We start from the raw sequence: 20,760 nt of genomic DNA, 5'->3' as shown, positions 1-20,760 counted from the left end.
AAACATGTTTATACCTACCAACGAAGCCATAAATATTGGTGGAGTAGGATCAACACAAGGAAATGACAGAACATATACTAATCCCATGTTCGAAGTTACACCTCGGGGGTTGGATGGGATTCCTGTAATTGGAAGTGAAACAATGCCTGTTCCCCATTGTAGCTTGGCTTTTTTCCTGCCCGCTTTCGACAGTTCGAAATAAACCCTACAGTTCGGACTCCCGCGATTCTGAATCTAATCTCACAAGTGCAATGTGAAATTGATAAACACCAAAGAGTCCAAATCCGGCAAATCTTTTGGAAAATCAAATTGCCAAAAATGGACTGCTTTGTTAGATACAGACTCGCCACCTAAATATTTTGATTTGGAAAAATTTAGGAAACCCATGACTCGTGCCAAAGGCCACGTGTTCGTCATTACCAAAATTGTCCTGACCCGGGCACTTAGGTATGAGAGGGGAAGGTCATGAATGATTTTAAACAACCCCACTCGCTCGATCAAAGATCGGCCTCTACTAATCATGATATGAATCTTATGTACATTATAAGCTCTTATTCCGGTTTATTAGGCTAGCATTACTATGTGATGCACACACACAAGTATAGACTAAATTTCCAGAATTGGACCACTTGATTCATGTTTGTTTGAAAAATTGTTTCGGAATATGTACCACTTGAAAAAGTGATCACATATGAACATTACTTAAATTATTCCAATTAAAGCAACAAGCCTTCATCTGCGGGCATTCAAGCAGTTATAGCAATTAAGCACTTAGCCTCATGGCAAGCATGCTAAACATGACAACATCAACATTCATGCAATCATGCTAAAGTGAGTAAAGGCTCACATAGTACTCTAGCCAAAATAAACAAAAAAGTTAGAAAATGCATGATTCCTAACTATGCGATATGACTAATGCAACACATACGATATGCAATTAATAGGCTCGGCTACTAATATGGCATATGAATCAATGAAATAGCATGCGATCTAAGCACGTATTCAAAAAAGTATTTAAACTAACAATGTAGTTAGAATGATGAACCGAGCCTCGGTGCATGTAATACAAATGGATGCAAATATGAAGTATGCTAAACAAAACGTGATATCCCTAAACTAACTATCATAAGCCAGTAAATAAAAGGAAGAAAGACATAGGGTTTGAAGACGTACACATTATTACATTGCGCTCTCATGAAGAAGAGTCCGAATAAACTAATTAGCTAACTAGCTAAAGCTAATCTAATTAAGCTAACTATTACAAACTGGAATGAATAACTAGCTAAACAACTTAGCTAATTATTACAACAACATATGAACTAACTAACTATCCTAGTAAATTAATGATTACAACATCATAACTATTTAACCATTTTAACTAATTAAATAATTACAACATAAGTGCAATTAAAAGAAGTAAGCAAGCTAAACGATTAAGTACTAAGCTAACTACTCCGCATTGGAAAACAAGGAATGTTCATGCGCATGCTTAGTTTTCACCTAAAAAAACCACAGTTTTGCTTCCGGAGAGCCTCTGTTGCACAAAGAACACATACACTGTTGCCCACTTCCAGAATAACTCTGCTCTGCCTTACAAACATGTTGCTAAATTTTGCATCAATGGCCGGCCGGCCAGTGATGAGTGTTGCTGGCCACCAGTGATGGCCGGCCGGTTATCAAAGGTGGTCTGTTGGCCACCTGCCGACCACTACTGCCCAGTTCTCCTTGCTCTTGAAGAGAAGAAGCAATTCAAGCAACAAAACCAAGTTAACACACCCTTCAAGAGCTCAAACCAAGCTCAAAAGTACCTCAACTCAAAGATGAGAAGATTTGGTTAAGGGTGTATAGGCAAAGGCTAAGGATTTATAGGCAAAAGTATAGAGATTTGCTAGAGAGAGAGAGAGAGAGAGAGAGAGAGAGAGAGAATTGTAGAGAGAGAGAAAAAAAATTTGATCTCAAAATTTGCTTACCTTAAAACATGAGAGAGGGGTCTTCTATATATAGAAAACATGAATTCCCTACAAGGATATCCAACCCTACACGTGGGTGAAGATGTATGCATCTTTGCAAACAGTTGGCACAGCTATTACAAAATATTTGCAAAAGAAATTGGTGGACGGCAAGCCACATCAGTGGCCGGCAGCCCAAAAGTGATGGCTGGCAGCCCAAAAGTGATGGCTGGCAGCCCCAGGCCACCAGAAGCTGCAGACTTGAAGAACCAAGGCTTGGTCCAAGAATGAGGCAACAAAAGTGTAGGGTTTGAATGGCTCAAAGTTGTGGCATTCCACTGAGGACTTCGAGCACTTGGCGAGCATATAAACTCATCATCGGTTGTGCATGCAATGGTGTCCAAGTCGTAAGGGTCGTAAAAAATGGGGTGTCTACAGCTACCCCTCTTTGACAGAACCCGGAGTCATGAAATGACATGAGTGAATGTCAAAGCCCGGAGATGACCCATTTTGACAAGGCTGTGAGACTTGGACAAACAATCAAGACAAACAAATAGTTGCACCCACAAGCTGCCTACGTATCCCTTTGTAAGGAATCAAACCAGCGTAGTTCTGGGGCAAAATGCAAAATGGAATGCACTATGTAACTTTGAAAACTGGGCTCACACGCTTCGCGAAGCCGGCTATTTTGAAAACTCATGATTATGCAAGATGATGCAATAAGCAATAACAAGATATGATAAACAACATAATGATATAACAACACATGAATGAGCAGCTTCAAGCTTAAAACCAACACAGGTTCCACGCAAAAAAATAAAACCACACTCTAACCACGCCAAAACAAGAAACGAGGAAAGAAAACATCGCTTAGGGTTGCGTTTCACGCATCCTAAGAAACTAAAGAACGAAAATTGCTTGAGATCATGTTTCACGCGTTCCGAGAAACTAAAGAATGAAAATCGCTCAGAGTCGTGTTTCATGCGTCCCGAGATAAGAGAAAACCGCTCGGACTTGCGCTTCACGTGTCCTGAGAAACAAAAAAGACCGCTCGAGCTCGCGTTTCACACGTCTCGAGATGAAAAAAAACTGCTCAGGCTTGTGCTTTGCACGTCCCGAGATGAAACCTGCCTAGGGCCGTGCGTCAAGCGTCTTGAGATACAAGAAAAATCGCTCGGGCTCGTGCTTCGTACGTCCCGAGATGAATCCTGCCCAGGGTTGCGTGTCACGCAGCTTGAGATACAAGAAAACCGCTCGGGCTCGTGCTTCGCACGTCCCGAGATGAAACCCACCCAAGGCCGCGAGTCACGCATCCTAAGATACAAAAAAACTGCTTGGGCTTGCATTTCACGCGTCCCAAGAAACAAGAAAGACCGCTTGGGCTCGCGTTTCACGAATCTTGAGATACAAGAAAACCACTCGGGCTCGTGCTTTGTACGTCCTGAAATGAAACCTGCCCAAGGCCGCGCGTCACGCGTCCTGAGATACAAGAAAACCACTTGGGGTTGTGCTTCGCACGTCCTAAGATGAAACAATAAAAGGGTGTGTGACAGATGCACAAAGGTAAACAAGTGCAATAGATACACAAAATGAATGAGTGCAATAGATGCACAAAAAGAACGAGTGAAGTCAGTAACAACGCATATTCTACGCGAGATAAATAACCGATGTATTGAAAGCATGTTCCATGTAAGAAACAAAAGCATATTCTATGCATAAAATAAGAGCACATTCCTTGAAAAATTGATAGCATGTTCTACGAGCAAATGATAAATGATGTATGACGTACGTGCAACATGCATATACGGGAAATGCATACTCTATGCACCGAAAAAGAACAAAAGCGTAATGTTAACAAAAATGAATAAAATGATACTCGATGGCAACCTCCAATTTGTCTCTCGAAAATGTTGCAACAAGTTTAAAAAGGATACACCTCATTCATGTTGACAAGTGATGAACGTCGTATGCCAAAACACAGTTTTGAGCTTCCGTAGAGACAATATGAACCCAACAGTGAACCTTCCTTGCAATTCTTGGGAAACAAAGACATAAAACAACATCAAGACTCAAAGGGAGGCCGCTGGCCACCTGCCGGCCACAGGAGGAGGCTATCGACCACCTGCTGGCCATTGAACAGCCTTACCGCCCACCAGTGTGGCCAACCGGCCACATGTCGGCCACCGATGGCAATTCGAGGAAAACTTGTCCTTTCACGCACGGGTCTTTATGTATAGGCTTTCATACTTCATTTTCTCATAACCTCATGTCCGAAAATGCTCCCCTCTCTCTCTAGACACTTTCCCTCTCTAGATTCGAGCTTTTTACGCGTTTTCCAATGCCTCACGCAAACTTTATTCGCTAAACCCTTTTGATTCTCTTCCTTTTGAACCGATCAAAATTTGATTTCGACATTTGTTTTCCTCATTTTCACCCTTCTAGGCTTGTTCTCCTCAAGTTTCTCTCAGGTTTCGTGAACTTTTCCGGACTTTGTCTTTTTTTCCATTTTCTCCCTCTTAGGGTTGACTTTTTCCAAGTTTACCCTCTTTTCTTCATTTTTCTTCACTTCTCACCTACTTTTCACTCATTTTCTACATGACAGATGATTCACTACATGACGGGACTCCTTCAACGATTCCCCCGGTATTTCCACATGTTGCTAAGGCGGAGAAGCCGGTAGTTGCCGAGGCTGGCAAAGCGGCTGGAGGTATTGAGGCTGATCTCAAGGCTGAGTTTGAGCCTAGGGTTGAGCCAGAGCCACTACCGTTGAGGGTACGCCCTTTTGATCCAGCAAGGTATCATCCCTGCACACGCATCTTGCCAGCTGGTGGCATTAGGCGCTTTAGCAACTTTATTCTCGGGGTACCGGAGGACTTCCTGCTGAGGGAGCCGGCTTCTCACCTTTCGTTCATCGCCGTTAAGGTATGAGCCCTGCCTTTCTTTACTTGCATTTCTTGCACTGCTTTTTATCTGACTGTATTTTCATCACTATCTTATCTGATTCATCAGTTTTTTGCCACAGGGCAAGTCTTATGCCTTCAGAGGGTACAGAGCCAAGACTGCACGAGATTGGTATGGCGAGCTCCCTGCTAGAGTTCATGACAATGTGGACGAAACTAACTTCGACCTCTTTTACTCCGGCTTGACGCGGGTCATCGCTAGTCGTCCTCTTCTAAAAGCACTTGTAGAGAGGTGGTGGGACACCACCAACTCCTTCCACTGCTCCACTACGGGGGAGATGACGATGACTCCCTACGACTTCGCCATGATCACGGGCTTAGTAGTAAGGGGCGATCTGATCCCGTTCGACACCGACATGGGGGAGTGGGAGGCCGCCTGAGTTGAGCTACTAGGAGTGCGTCCACTCTTGTACTGGACAGCTATGGTCAGATGTAGCTAGTTCGCTGAGCAATTTCAATAGAGCGAGCCCGAGACAGTAGAGGAGATGGAGCAGTACGCTAGAGGCTTTCTGATGTTCGTCCTCGGTACCACCTTGTTTTCGAACAGGTGGAACACCATAGGCTTGTATCTGCTGAGTGCCATGGTGACCCTTCCCCGGGTGTGCTTCTATGATTGGGGCGGAGTTGGCCCTACTACCCTGTATGGATATATAAGCTCTACCTCCCGCCTGAGGGAAGAGCTGATTGGGAGCTATTGGCAAGTCTGAGAGGTATACATTTCAGTTCCCTCTTTACACTTTCTATTTTCTGCTTTGCATTTTCTGCTTTATATCTGTTCAACACCTGTGCTTTCTACTTTGCACTTTCTATATCTGTTCATACATTGTGCTTTCTGTTTTGCACTTTCTACATCTGTTCATGCCTTATTGATCACATACCACTGCATTTTCCTTGCAACTATGGGTTTATGCGTATTTTCTATCTCTAGCTCCAGAGCCTATGGAGGAGTTCCCCCTCACGGTCCCTTACTCGAGACGGTATGATGGTCCATGCTAGCGCAGGACCCACGAGACCTTCGCATTCTTTCGCCACTACTTCGACACAGTGGCTGCCCACGAGGTAACCCAAACACAATCATTTTAGATTTACAATTGTTTTGATTCACACTTTAGTAACTAACAATAACTAACAATCTGTACACTCTATTTGCAGATCATGTGGCAGCCTTGGGCCATGATGCCAGCTGGGATACGGGACCAGTATGTAGGGGCTTGGGCCACATCGTGTTTTCTGCATCTTACTTGAGGGCCCAGTCTGCCGAGCCTGGTTTCTGAGTAAGCAGTTCGTCCAACAGACCGTGGGCTTTCCTGATCCGATCATTTCGATGCCACCGCTAGAGTTCATGAGGATAGCAGACAGCCTATCCGTTGATGAGGTCACTCAGTTCATGGTAGGCTTAGATGTTGACTACTTCAGAGCAAAAGGCGACTACGTGACCTTCATTCAGACCCATCACATGCCACCCTTGATAGGTGCTTGCGGAGGTGAAGAGGTGAGGGTGTAGCGAGAGAGGCGCGTAGGGCGACCAAGGCCCATGCTAGAGGGGCTCCTTGGGCGGGGAGGAGCACCCATTGGCCAGAGCTTCCCACTGCGCTTACATACTGGCGGCATACTGGGACAGCTTATCAGGTCTCGATTGAGCCTCCAGCGGCTGATCATAAGCTTGTCGAGGTTCGAGACCTGATTAAGATATGGACCATACTTTACGATTTGCAACCCACATTTCATTTAAGATATGTTTCTTGCAAATACTAATCATCCACATGCATTTGTAGGCATCCATAGAGTACATGGGGGGCGCTCTCGAGCTGATAGCCTTATTGATAGGCATGGTACAGAGGAGAGAGACGCTGCTTGGTCTTCATGGCATCCCAGTAATTTCTTCAGTTTTCACTTCATGCTTATCATCTTTTCACTGATACACTGGCATTTCAACTGTAGTCTGGTCCAAACTACACTGATATATTACATTCATACACTATATCTGACTTCTGCATACACTCATTCTGCATTGTATGCTTGCATCTGATACGCACACTGCATACTATGCTTGCATCTGATACACACACTAAAACTGATATGTGACAAATGTTTTTTTCAGATTCCAGCTATACTGAGTGCACCGGCAGCATCAGCATCAGCAGTACCTCCTTCAACAGCAGGAATGAGGGAGAGGGTAAGGGGCACCCAAGGCTAGAGCAGTCTTCCCGAGCCCATCTTGAGTGATGACAATGCTGAGACCAGCGACTCTGAGGAGGTAACGAGTCAGCATTCCGAGTCATCTGAGAGTGGAGACGATGCTGGCTCTGGTTTAGAGAGCGGAGGTGATGATGCCGAGATGGGTTCTGGGGCAGAGAGCAGAGACGATGCCGACTCTGGTTCAGAGATAGATTTAGACAACAGAGCCGACGGAGATAGTGCCCCAGAGTCCTTTCCTCTAAGGAAGAGGACGAAGAGGGCCTCTTGGGCCTAAGGCGACTAGTGCTGATTTTTTTGTACTTTTGCTTTGTTTTTTTTTTTGTTTGGTAGCATTAGCACATTGTATAGCTTCAGATAGGTTTTATTTTGCTTAAAAACTTGTACTCCTCTTTTGTAAAAACCATGATCGAAATAAAACCTTGCAATTTTTATAGAAAGTGTTATTATTTTTGCATCATGAGCACCATATTTGTGTGAAAATGAACATGCGATTGAATTGGCCAAGAGCACTTGATTGAAACAACGTTCTTAATCGGTTAATGAACTGACTAACAAACAACATACAAAATGCAACATACAACTCAATAAGCAAAAACAACTCGATAACCAAAGTAAAAATAACTCGAATACAAATAAACAAACCTGCTAAAACCAAAAAAGACTCAAAACAAGACCTTAAAATACACAAAGATGGAAACAAAACAAATGCTTCCAACACTACTTAGCACACAAGTGGACGGTAGGACTGAGAAAAAGGCTACCGACCAGAGAGGGAGCTTGTCGTCCATCCGCCGACCACAAGAGGTGGCCTACCAGCCACTAAGGTAGCCTGACGGCTGCCAATGTGGCCTGCCGGCCATCAATGTAAAGCGCCTCCAGATTGTTGACAGCTGGCTTCCACTCACTGCCTTATCTTCTACAAAAAGGTTAAGCTTCGTGAATTCTTCTCCAGAGCTTCATTTCTTCACAAATGGAGCCATTTTTCGCCGAAAAGCTCTCGGATTAGATAGCGACTTTAGACGGCTTAGAAAAAGTGAATTTCTAGGGTTTCGGCATAAATGCACTTTTTTCGTTGAGCCGAACTCCACTTTGTTTTCCATTCCTTCATGCCGCGGCACGATGTTGAAACCCAATTACACATGTCTTTAGCTTTGGGGGACAAGAAATATGCCCGACAATCGAGGAATTTCAAGCACTAGTGGAATCCCAGCGCGATGAGGAAATCATGCCTCAGCCCCGTTTTGGCCACGCCCAAGCTCTGGGACAGATATGTAGGCTTACTTTGCACGAGGCTTGATCTCTGGCCTACAACGGAAAGCTAGACATTCCCAGTCTGATTCATTATTTTTCCGACGTCGGTGACCGAGGCGACCTTCTCTGGCAAAGTTTTCGGCAGCATGCCCTCTGCTTGTGTATGCTTGGTTATTTCCTTCTTGCCCCTAGTTTCAGCGGGTCCAACGTTTGGTTGATTGAAGTGGCCCAAGGTTTAAAAGAAGGCAAGTGTTGCATTGGCTTGGCACTGGCCGAAACCTTGATGGGCTTAGACGCCTTTCATTGGCGAGAGACTATCAGATTTGCGGGGAGCCCACTACTTCTTCATGTATTGTTTTCCACCCTTTCTCATATGTGTTTCTCACATCACTCGGCACTCATGCTCTGTTTTTCTCTCAAAACCCTTCTCACTTTTCTCTCAACATGCATCTCTCTATTCTTTAATCTCTCTTTTCTTTCACCCCTCCTCAAGTGTGGCTTATGGATAAGCTGAAGGTAGTGGCCTCTTGTCCTGAGTACTTAGCTCGAGGCTATTTCTTCCTCTACCGACTAATGGATTTCCCGGATGAGGGGTGGTGGTGCCACTAGATGTGCAACAGGTCTGCTGCTGACATAGCTTGGCGCTGCTCCTAGCTTAATCTGACCAAGATGAGTTACAGCATGGCTTGGCCACTTGGTATTCAGCTGATCGACCTTACACACTATATATTCTACCCTCCATTCTGGTTCAAACGTCAGTTTGGGCACGATCAGACCTGCCTAGAGGAGGGGGTAGAGTACCCGGTTTCATTCCCTATCCATGGTTCACATTTGGCTAGATACCTCACTGCTTGGAGGATGAGAGAGCTTCTAGCCCCTGCCCCTAGTTTTAGTTGTGCCCTTTTTGGCGAATACTTGGCTTGGCTCGACGATAAGGCACAAACCGGGCCCATTTTGGCTTAAGAAGCTTCCACAAGCACGAGCGGGAGATGCAGGAGCACCTGACTCACCTATGCCCCTAGTTTATTGCTTTGACCTTTCTTTTCGAATGTAATAAAAGCAACTTTGATTTTTATCAAAGAGTTGGAGAACTTTAAGTTAAAATCAATGAAATTAAAGTTGTGAGCACTGAAAATTTTCCTTTTGGTCCAAAAATGGTCTAAGTTGTAAAAGGTAAATTTTGAACAAAATTAACTTTTATTAAAACTTTTCAAAACCATTTTCGAAAAGGATCACCACTTGACATGCATGGAATCAATCCTCAAGATGTATAACCCCGAATCAAAAGATCACAAATTGCCCCTTGTTTGAATAACACTGCTCAACATTGTAACCAGCTTTTCTTCCCAGAATGAAGATCACAACCGAACCCTCAGGTAAAGAACAGACAAAGATGACCTGATCAGACACATGGACAAGACAGTTGAGTTAGAGGTGATTATGGCCGAACTTCAAGATGAAGTTGCCTACGTATCCCGAAGATGGGAATTAGGCCTTACGTAGTTCGTTTCAGGTTCACTCGAGTATTAACACTCTCCTTTTGCGCTCTAACTTTTGCCAAAGTCGCCCTTTAGGGTTTTCAACCTTGCAAGCTCAATTTTTCTTTATTTCTAATTTTTCATGCTCTAACTTTTGCCTAGGTCGCCATTCTGGGTTTTCGACCTAGCGAGCCTCTCAAAGATAGTATTTCTTCAACTTGTCCATGTTGATCGGTTGGGAAAATTCTAGGCCATCCAGGTCCATGAGAATAATAGCTCCATCCGACCAGATAGTTTTGATAATGTAAGAACCAGTCCAATTGGGTCTAAACTTACCCCTAGGGTCATGGATAGGAGCTCGATTGCCTTTCAACACCATATCTCCCTCTTTGAGATTTCGAGACTTAACCTTCTTGTTAAAAGCCCTAGCAATTCTGCGTTGATAGCCCTAAACATGATACAATGTTTTCAGCCTTCTCTCATCAAACAGCATCAACTCTTCGAATCTGCTCTGTTGCCAGTCCACCTCTGCTATCTGACACTCAACCATAACTCGTAGTGACGGGACTTCTATTTTAATTGGCAGAACAGCTTTCATCTCATAGACAAGAGAATAAGGAGTTACCCTTGTAGACGTCTGGATTGAAGTTTTATAGCCCTAGAGCGTGAATGGTAATTTATCTGGCCAGTCCCTGTAGGTCTCCACCATCTTTTGCAAAATATTCTTGGTGTTCTTGTTGGTGGCCTTAATAGCTTCATTGGTTTGCGGCCGGTATGTAGATGACTTCTGAAAAGCTACATTGTATTTCTCCAACAAGTCAATCACCTCTTTCTTGAAGTGGGAGCCATTATTTGATATGATCTCGTTTGGGATTCTGTATTGGCAAATGATGTTGTTCCGGATGAACTTAGCCATATGCGATGCTTTCAACACGGCATAAGACTGAGCGTCCATCCACTTTGTGAAGTAATCAATTGCCACCAGAATGTATTCATGCCTATTTGAACCTTTTGGTGTGACTGCACCGATGACGTTGATTCCCTAGACTGAGAAAGGCCATGGCGAAGTCATGTTGTACAATTTTGACGGCGGAATATTCATGCGATTGGCATGAATTTGGCATTTGTGGCATCGTTGAACAAAACCAATACAATCCTCCTCCATAGTGGACCAGTAGTAACCTTGCCTGAGAATCTTCTGAGCCAGCATCACTCCGTTCATGTGTGCTCCGCACTCTCCCCCATGGATGAACTCCATCAAGCGCTTTGATTCCTCTTCTTCAACACATAACTTGTGTATTCCCAGATGACCTCATTTGTACAGTTTACCTCTGCATATGATAAATTGGATGGCTATTTGCCATATTCCCCTTTTGTCCTTAGCATTTGCCCTTGGTGGATAGATCTCTTTTTCCAAGAAGTTCCAAATATTGTAATACCTAGGGTTTTTGTCTTGCGCTTTATCGATTGTGGTGATAGTCTCATAGGCCCGCATGTATCTCTGCTCAATGATAATCGGACGTATCCGGACTCCAAGTGGGATGCCTATCATAGAAGATAGAGTTGATAAAGAATCAGCGAACCTATTGTTCTCTCTCAGTAGATGCGTGAAAGTCAGCTTTTCAAACCTAGGAATCAGAACGTCCAAGGTCTGGTGATAAATCTTTATTTTTTCTTCTTTAACTTTCCAATCTTCATTTGCTTGAGAAAATAACTTGGTTCGAGTCCCTAATAACATCCAACCTTTTTGCCTCTAGTTCCAGGGTGGCTTCCAAACCAGCGATACACGCCTCATATTCTGCTTCGTTATTGGATACCTTGAACCGGAGTTTGAAGGCTAAATGTATATGGGAATCGTCAAGTGCTATCAGCAACACACCTATCCCATAACCGTATTGAATGGACGCTCCATCAAAGTACATTGTCCAAGTCTCCTCCTCAACTTACAGAAGGGCCTCATCTGGGAATAGGTATTCCACTGCTTTATCCCCTTCTACTAGGTGATCTGCCAGGTGCTCCGTTACAGCTCTCCCCTTGACTGACTTGCAGGTAACATACTTGAGATCAAATTTGGAGAGGAGAAGCAATCAACGTGCTAGCCTACCTGTAAGCGTTGGTTTCTCAAAAAGATATTTGATGGGATCTAATCTCGAAACCAAAATTACGGAGTGAGCTAACAAGCAGTGCCTTAACTTCCTGGTAGCCCATACCAAGGCTAGGTAAGCTTTCTCCAACGGAGTGTAACAAGTCTCAGGATCCAGCATTTTCTTGCTCAAATAGTATATGGTTTTCTCCACCCTATCCTCAGATTCCTGAGCAAGCATGCATCCCATTTTGGTGTCTGTGACTGACAAATACAAAATCAAAGGCTTCTCCGGCTCTGACGGTGACAACACAGGTGGATTTTGAAGGTACTGCTCAATTTGCTCAAAAGCGAATTGACATTGATCATCCCATTGGAATTTCTTTCCTTTTTTCAAGAAACTAAATAGTGGTTCACAAGTCAAGGTTAATTTGGAAATAAACCGTCTTATGAATTGCACTTTACCCAGAAAGCCTTATACCTCCTTTTCAGTCCTTGGTGGTGGCATTTCTAGGATGACCTTGATTTTGGAAGGATCTATCTCGATGCCCCTCTCTGTGATCAAAAAACCCAGCATTTTCTCTGCTGTTACATCGAAAGTACATTTCTGCGGATTCAATCTCGGTCTGTATTCCCTGATCCATTGAAAGAATTCCTTTAAGGCCGTGCAGTGACCCTCTCTTTCTTTGGACTTGACAATCATGCCGTCCACATACACCTTGACCTCTTTATGGATTATATAATGCAGAATGGTGGTTATAGCCCTTTGGTAGGTAGCTCGGCATTCTTCAGCCCAAACGACATAACCTGATAGCAGTAGGTACCCCACGACGTAGTAAATGCAGTTTTTTCTCTGTCCTTGGGCGCCATCAGAATCTGGTTGTACTCGAAAAACCCGTCCATGGAGGATAACAATGCATGGCCCGTAGTGAAGTCTACTAATTCATCAATGTGCAGCAAGGGAAAGACGTCCTTTGGATTGGCTCTGTTCAAATCCCTGAAGTCCATACACACCCAGATTTTACCATCATTTTTCGGCACTGGGACGATGTTGGCCAACCAAGTTAGATATTTAGATACTAACAAGAAACCTGCTTCGATCTGCTTGGTGACCTCCTCCTTGATCTTCAGCGCCCAATCTGGATGGATTTTAAACAACTTTTGCTTAATGGGTCGGGCCTCGGGGTCAAGAGGGATTCGATGTTGTACAATCTCAAGATCGATTCCAGGCATCTCTTTATAGGACCACGCGAAAACAACTTTGAAATTAATAAAGTGACTAAGTGCTTGCACTCCTTCAAAGACAACGTGGACCCGATTTGGATCAAACACGGATCCTTCTCAGTACCCATATAAATAACAATGATTTCGTCAGCATAGGGTTTTGTAAACCTCTCATCCTCTCGATTAATCAAGTTTTTTAAAACCAGAGGAATTCTTTCCTCTTCGTTTTCATTAAAATTTTGAAAATCTTGGTCAATGCAATAAACAAGTGGCACAGAGAAATACTCAGAATCGACAACGTTCTCATTCATAAGGTCCAGCTCTTCGGTTATGTAGACGTCCCCGAACGCCCCGGGAGGATGAGTCCCGTTCTGTTCATATTGGGCTCACTACAGTTCAGGACTCTCAAATTGTCACGGTTCTTAATCTGAACCAAAGAGTCCAAATCCGGCAAATCATTTTGAGAAACAGATTTTTGAAAAGAAGTGCCAAACATGGACTGCTTTGCCAGATACAGAGTCGCCACCTAAATGTTTTATTTTGGAAAATTTAGGAAACCCTGACTTGGTGCCAAAGGCCACGTGTCCGTCATCACCAAAGCTACCTCAGCTCGGGAACTTGGGTACGATTGGGGAAGGTCAGCTATGAGCACCCCCCCTCGCCCGATCAAAGATCGGCCTCTACTAACCGTGATATCTAATTTTGAAAATGTTATGTGTTCTTAATCCGGTTTAATTAGCTAGAATTACTATGTGATGCGCACAGCAAAACAAGTATAGACTAGATCGCCTAATTTGGAACAAAGCATCGCATATCCGTTTGTTTGGAAAATGTTTTGAAATTTGTTACTCGCGAGTAAGCTAAAACACGGATTTCAACGAGTTGTTCTAACTCAAACAATCCAACCTTCACCCACAGGCATTCAAGCAGTTTATATCACATAAGCATCTAGCCACATGATAAGCATGCTGCCATGTTGACATTCACACTCATGTGAGATGCTAAATCATAAAAATACTTACAATGTACTCCGAGCCAAGACAAGAACATGTTAGCAATCAATGCATGATCCAAGTCCATGTTAAGTGACTAATGCAATACATACAGAATGCAATCTAGAATAGGCTCGGCTAATCTCAGGATGACATGTGAGAATGCACAGATAGCATGTATTCAAATTAGATTTGAAATACTTTATGCAGTTAGCATGATGTGCCGAGCTTGGTGCATGCAAGACTAATGAATGATGCACGCATGCATAGCATAAGGTATGCTAAAGTAAACATGTCCTAATACTAACCATCAAAAGCAGGTAAGTAAAAGGGAGAAAGAAGTGGAGGTTGGAAGACATGCACACATGCACCCACACTTATTACAACTTTGCCCTCGCTCGGAGGGACCAAAAGAATATACAAATTAATTAACCTACAAGCTAGTTAAATATTACAGACCAATTAATTAATTAACAAATTAATTAATCTAATAAAACAGTAAATAGCCTCGGGAAGAGGGCCCAATGCAATGCGCGCTCGGTTCCGCTCAGAAAGCCACTGCCATGCACAAGTTACCTCTGCTTTGACCGTTATCCTTCTCTGAAGACTGTACAAATCTCAGGGTTGCTTCCCTGAATGCTGTGGAACACCACCGGCAGAGGGAATTGGTCACCGGCCATGGAGAATGGTCATCGACCATTTGTTGGGCTCTCGGCCATCCATATTTGGTCGGTCGGCAGTATAGATGGCCGGCCGGCCAAAGGTTCCTGCAGAATCTGTTTTTGACAGTAGCAGAGGGCAAAACATAGCATGGCAATGCATTTCAAGCAATGAATGCACCAGCCACATCCCTTATCATGTTTATGACTTAAAGGGGCATGGCCCTCGATTTTCGGACCACCAATCGCGCATTTCAATGCGTGATGGCCCAAGAAACCAAGTATGCATTTTGATATGGGGTGCAATGCATATAATCAAACAAAGGGGCTCCACCTCTATCATACTCAACTCAAGAGGTAAAACATGCATGCCAATGCAATGCATTCTAGGTATGGAGGCTAAGTATGCAAAATGAGCATGCAAGGCATGTGACAACTACGCTAATGGCAAACATGCAACAACATGTAAGGTGACCTAAGCATAGGAACAATGCAAAGCAACTTAACCAATGAAATACATGCCAAATGCATCATGATTTCAAGCAAGCAATAACATATAATAGGCCAAGTATGCAACAATGCACAAGGCAAGCGTGTTATAACACATGAAGGATGGACTTAAACTAATTTAGGCAGCCCTCAAACAAGCCTAAAACAGTGGTCATAAACTATGAAATGGGGCCGAATGCACATACAAGCATGCATGCATTCATGATCCAATTCCTAAGCATCAAAAGGCAACTTTTAAGCACACTTAAAAGAGATGATCATGGGCATATGGAAAGCATACCAAACTCTGAAATTGCATAAAATAGAGGTGCCAAACCAACTAATTAAAGCAAGTAAAGCATGCTCATGACATCACAAATTCAAGGCCTACAAGCTAGAATGCAAAGAGACTATACAAAATATGTTAAGCATGACCAAAGTAACTGAAAACAGAGCTAAAGCACACTAAAACATACACAAAAGCTTCACAAAGCTTGGCCAAAATCATGCTAAAACAAGGGTCAACACTTAAAGCATGTTTAGGCCAAAACATGGCATTACAAGACAAGTATGCTAAGCATGCATGGTGTGTCTAAACCAACTAAAAATAGAGGTAATACATGGAAAAATACTACCAAATAGCAGTTAAGACATGGCCAACATGCACTTAAATTAGATGCTCACACATGAGACAAAAATTGCCATTTTCAAGGACAACAAGGAGAGGGGGTGGACCTCTCCTTCTTAGGACCTCAAGGCACCATCCTCACCACTGAAATCTCTCAAGATTTCAGTGGTGAGGAGGTCCAAACACAATGGTCTCGGAGCTCACCAAAATGGCACAAAAATAGAGCCTAACAAGGCTTAAGAGGGGTCAAACAGCCTCAAAGCTCAAAGTACTCTTAAACAACTATTTAGAGTAGGCAAAAACAAGACTTTTATATGTTATACACCAAGTCTAAAAAGAGTTGCAAGGCAGTCAAAAAAGCTATGCAAAAATGGGGTAAAAAGAGCAAGAATGTTACCCTTGAAGACCCTCTTCACAAATGGTGGACCAGCAGCTTCCTTGAGCTCAAAACCACTCAAGAACACCAAGAACAGCCCTCTTGTGCCTCAGTTCCAAGAGAAGGTGTGATGGTGGATGTTTGTGCACAAAAGTAAGACAAAACACACATAAAAACACAAAGAGAGAGAGATATAGAGATAGGATATATGCAAACCCTAACCCTAGAACTCAAAGCTCTGAAAAAAAGTTGTCTAACCTAAAAGAGGGAGAAGAGGCCTCCTCTTATAGAGGATTCAATCATGTAAAGCTTCCAAGGCAAGCTAACAAGAGGGAGATCCCTCCATACACGTGTATAGAGGGGAGCAAAGTGTACGCCAGCTATCACAGCTGGCATGAAAATATCTGCAAAAGCAGATGAACAGTGGTCGGCCAGCCAAAAATGCAATTTGGCCAAAAAAGATGGCCGGTCGACCATCTATAGTGCTGGCCGGCCAAATATTTGGCCGGTGGAAATAAAACACAGCCGGTGGCCTCAAGCCATGGCCGGTGATGTGTGGGGATGGCCCATAAGCCATTCCCTGCCCCTCCAAGGCAAAACACAAGTGTTTGATGCAAAACCAGACACAAAACAGTCGAGTCGAGAGATCCTGAGGCAAGGCGCGTAGCCGAGACCTCCGGGAACTCAAGACAAACACAAACAAGGATGATCATCGGGTGCTCAAGCGGTGACGTCCAAGTCTTAAGGACGGTCAAAAATGGGGTGTCTACAGTTGCCCCTCTTTGACAGAACTCGAAAGTCATAACAATGACGGGAGTGACTATCAAAGCCCAGAGACGACCCATTTTTGACAAGGCCGAAGACTTAGACAAACAGACAAGATATGCGCCCGAAGGCAGGGGCAAAATGCAACCGACAATGCACGAAACCGAGCATAACTTATGATCATGCAAAAAAAGTTGTAACAAAGCATAACATGCGACAATTTTAAGCAAGCAAACGCAAATCCAACTACACTATAATGCAGAAAGGATGTAAGAGAATTGTGCAATTCTCGATACGTCTCACGCGGAGAGTACAATACCTGTCCGGCTCGTCCGGTTGCACCAGCCTCAAATGAACCGTACATACAATATCGTGCTTGAAAGAGAAAGAGAACTTAATAGGTATGATATCGTTAGCAACATGCATAACATGCAAAATGATATGCAATATATACAAAACTATGTACAATAATGCAAAAGAAAATGTAATGCAATTGAATCATGATCCAATCATGAGCGGTTCAAAACCACACAAATGTCAAATAGATTGATGGAGGTAACAAGCCCGTCTACCATAGAAAAGGTGTCGCAACCCTCAAAGCACGTACGCATGCAGAACTATGAGTGATGTAGACGGACACAAGAACAAGTAATTGGGTGGAATGACATAAGTGGGGAATGATCCGCTAACGAAAGAACATGATCCTAATGCAGGATGCAAAAATTACACTACAATGTAAGATGTACAATGGGTATGGCGCGCGGGCCAAACCAAATCTTGCCTAGGAAAGGCATGGACACAAACAAACCACGTCTAACATAGAACAGTCATACAGAACTATGAGTGTATAGACGTGAAAAGTATGGGCACATACCAGACCAAGCTCAACAAGGAAAGGCGCAAACCCTAGATGGAAGTGATGCAGTGGATGCATGCAGGCTATAATGCAACATGCACTGGAATGGAATATATACAATGGATGAGGCATGCGGGCCAAACCAAATCTTGCCTAGGAAAGGCATGTACACAAACAAACCACGTCTAACATAGAACGGTCATACAGAACTATGAGTGTATAGACGTGAAAAGGATGGGCACATACCAGACCAAGCTCAACAAGGAAAGGCGCAAACCCTAGATGGAGGTGATGCAATGAATGCATGCAAGCTACAATGCAATATCTACAATATGCAATGGAATGGATATAGGGGAATGCATGACATATGCAATATATTACAATGAAATGCATGACATATGCATGTTGTTTTTTTGTTTTTGTTTTGTTTGAAATGCAAATGATGCATGTCGATGCATGCTGATGTAAACGCGTGACAACGCACGTCTTGTGATATGCATGACAATGCAAATGATCTTGAATGTGCGACCATGCGTGTCGCTCGAAATGCTTATGAACTCGAATGCGCGACGACGCGCATCGCTTGAAATGCATGATAATGCATGTGAACTTGAATATGCGATGACGCAAGTCGCTTGAAATACATGTACAATGCAACTTACCAAAAGTTATTCGGGCACAACAAACACCGAAGGACTTGCACCTTCAGAGGATTTAAGGTCTCGCCAGACCGTTGAAAATGCATAACAATGCAAGCATAATGACGTATAACTCAACACGTGTTCGCAAAACAACGCGTGTGGGGCAACCTTCGAATCTTAAAAGAGACAAAAGGATACACCTTGCACATATTCAAGTGCCACGTACAGAAGACACGGTCCGAGGTCAAAACGGAGGCTGGTTGAACTTCGAAAATGCCATTTCTTGCACTATCTTGAAAAATAAATACTGCCAAACTATACATCTGACCCAAAAAAGGTTGTTGGGGGATCACCGGCCATCAGGGGAGGTCACCGGCCATCCACCGGCCATCAAAACATCTCACCGGCCAAATATTTGGCCGACCGGCCAAAGATGTAGTCGACCGGACAAATGTTGCTGAATCGGGGCAGTTTTGTCCTTTCGCCTTGGGTCTTTTAAAATAGGGTTTCAAACCCTATTTTTTTCATTCTCCTTGACTGAAATTCCTTCCCCCCTCTCTCTAGAGTATTTTCTCCCCCTCGATCCTCCATTTTCTTGCGTTTCACGCCCGTTTCATCGTTCGATTCGCGAAGTTCTTCGCGTTTCGAACATTTTGAACCAAACATTTCTTCGTTTCGGTGTTTCTTTTGCTATTTCCACCTTTTAGGGTTTGTTCCCCTCGAGTTTCTCTTGATTTCCTTGCCTCTTTCATTTCCTGCCTTTTCCAGTCATTTTCCGCCCTCTCGGGGTTGACTTTTTTAGTTGACCTTTCGCATTCTCATCCGGTTTCCATTTTCCCGGTCATTTTCACACCACCTTTGACATGGCGGATGTTATTCCATGGGGCGGGACTCCCCCGGATCATGAGGTGGACCCAGAGGCCGAGCTCCTCCCCTTGAGCGTCCGCCCGTTCGACCCGGCGACGTACAGGCCGGCGGTTCACGTGCTTCCTCCCGACGGACTTCGTCAATTCTAGAGTTTTGCGAGAGGTGTGCCATCAGTACTCCTTCTGCGCGAGCCGGAGTCACACCTATCATACTGCGCTTCCGAGGTATATTCTTCCCCGTTTCATTTTTCGCAATGTAGAACACTTAACTGTCATAGTTGATTTTGTTCTTTAACTGCTTAACCCGGATACATCGATACACTGTATATTGTAGTTGACTGTGAACACACTTGCACTTGATGTCTGTTTGAATCTGAACACGTGCACACACGTTGCATTGTCACTGAACCACCCAAACACACTAGCACATCGTATGTTGTAGTTCACTATAAGCACACCGGCACCCGATGTTTGCTTGAACCTGAAAACGCGTACTCACGCTGTACCTGTACTGGACCACTTGGAAACACTGACACGTCATATGCCGTAATTCACTTCGAGTACACCGACACCCGATATCTGTTTGAATCTGAAAACGTGCACACACGCTATATTTGCATCAATTTTTGAATGTTCTTCAAAACTGTACATTGAATATTGCTTCGCAACTATTTGCTTTTGAACAGGGAGATTCCCATACTGTCCGCGGGTATGGGAATGTTGCCGCCAGGGATTGGTACATGGAGCTACCCGACGCAGTTCTCCACGTCGTGGATCAGGCCGGCTTCGGCGCATTCTGCAGGGGACTCTCCCGGCTTACTGCGAGCAGGCCTCTCCTCGCCGCTCTGGTGGAGAGGTGGTGGGACACCACCGACTTATTCCATTTCTCTGCCACGAGAGACATGACGATGACTCCCTATGATTTCTCGATGCTCACCGGCATCGGGGTAGGGGGTGATCCGATCCCCTTTGACACCGACATGGACGAGTGGGAGGCCGCTCAGATCTACTTGCTTGGCGAGGTGCCGCCTCTCTTGCGTCCTGGCTTTGTCAGGTATTCATGGTTCTAGGTCCAGTTCAGAGTTCAGCCAGCCTTAGTTGAGGAGGCTCCGATGACTCAAGAGGCGGTGGAGCGATATGCACGCGGCTTCCTCATGTTTCTACTGAGGACGACTATCTTCGCCGATAGGACGAACACCGTGCCCCTCTGTTTGTTGAGTGCACTGGTGGACGTCACACGGATTCTGCGCTTCGACTGGGGTGGCGCTGCTCTAGCCACTCTATATGGATACATGAGCTCAGCCTCCCGTTGCAGCGGGCAGTTACTCGGGGGTTACTGGCGAG

Source organism: Camellia sinensis, chromosome 7 (assembly GCF_055761805.1).
Source record: "Camellia sinensis isolate YWXY chromosome 7, ASM5576180v1, whole genome shotgun sequence".
Lineage (NCBI taxonomy): Eukaryota > Viridiplantae > Streptophyta > Magnoliopsida > Ericales > Theaceae > Camellia > Camellia sinensis.
Note: the sequence above shows the minus strand (reverse complement) of the source record.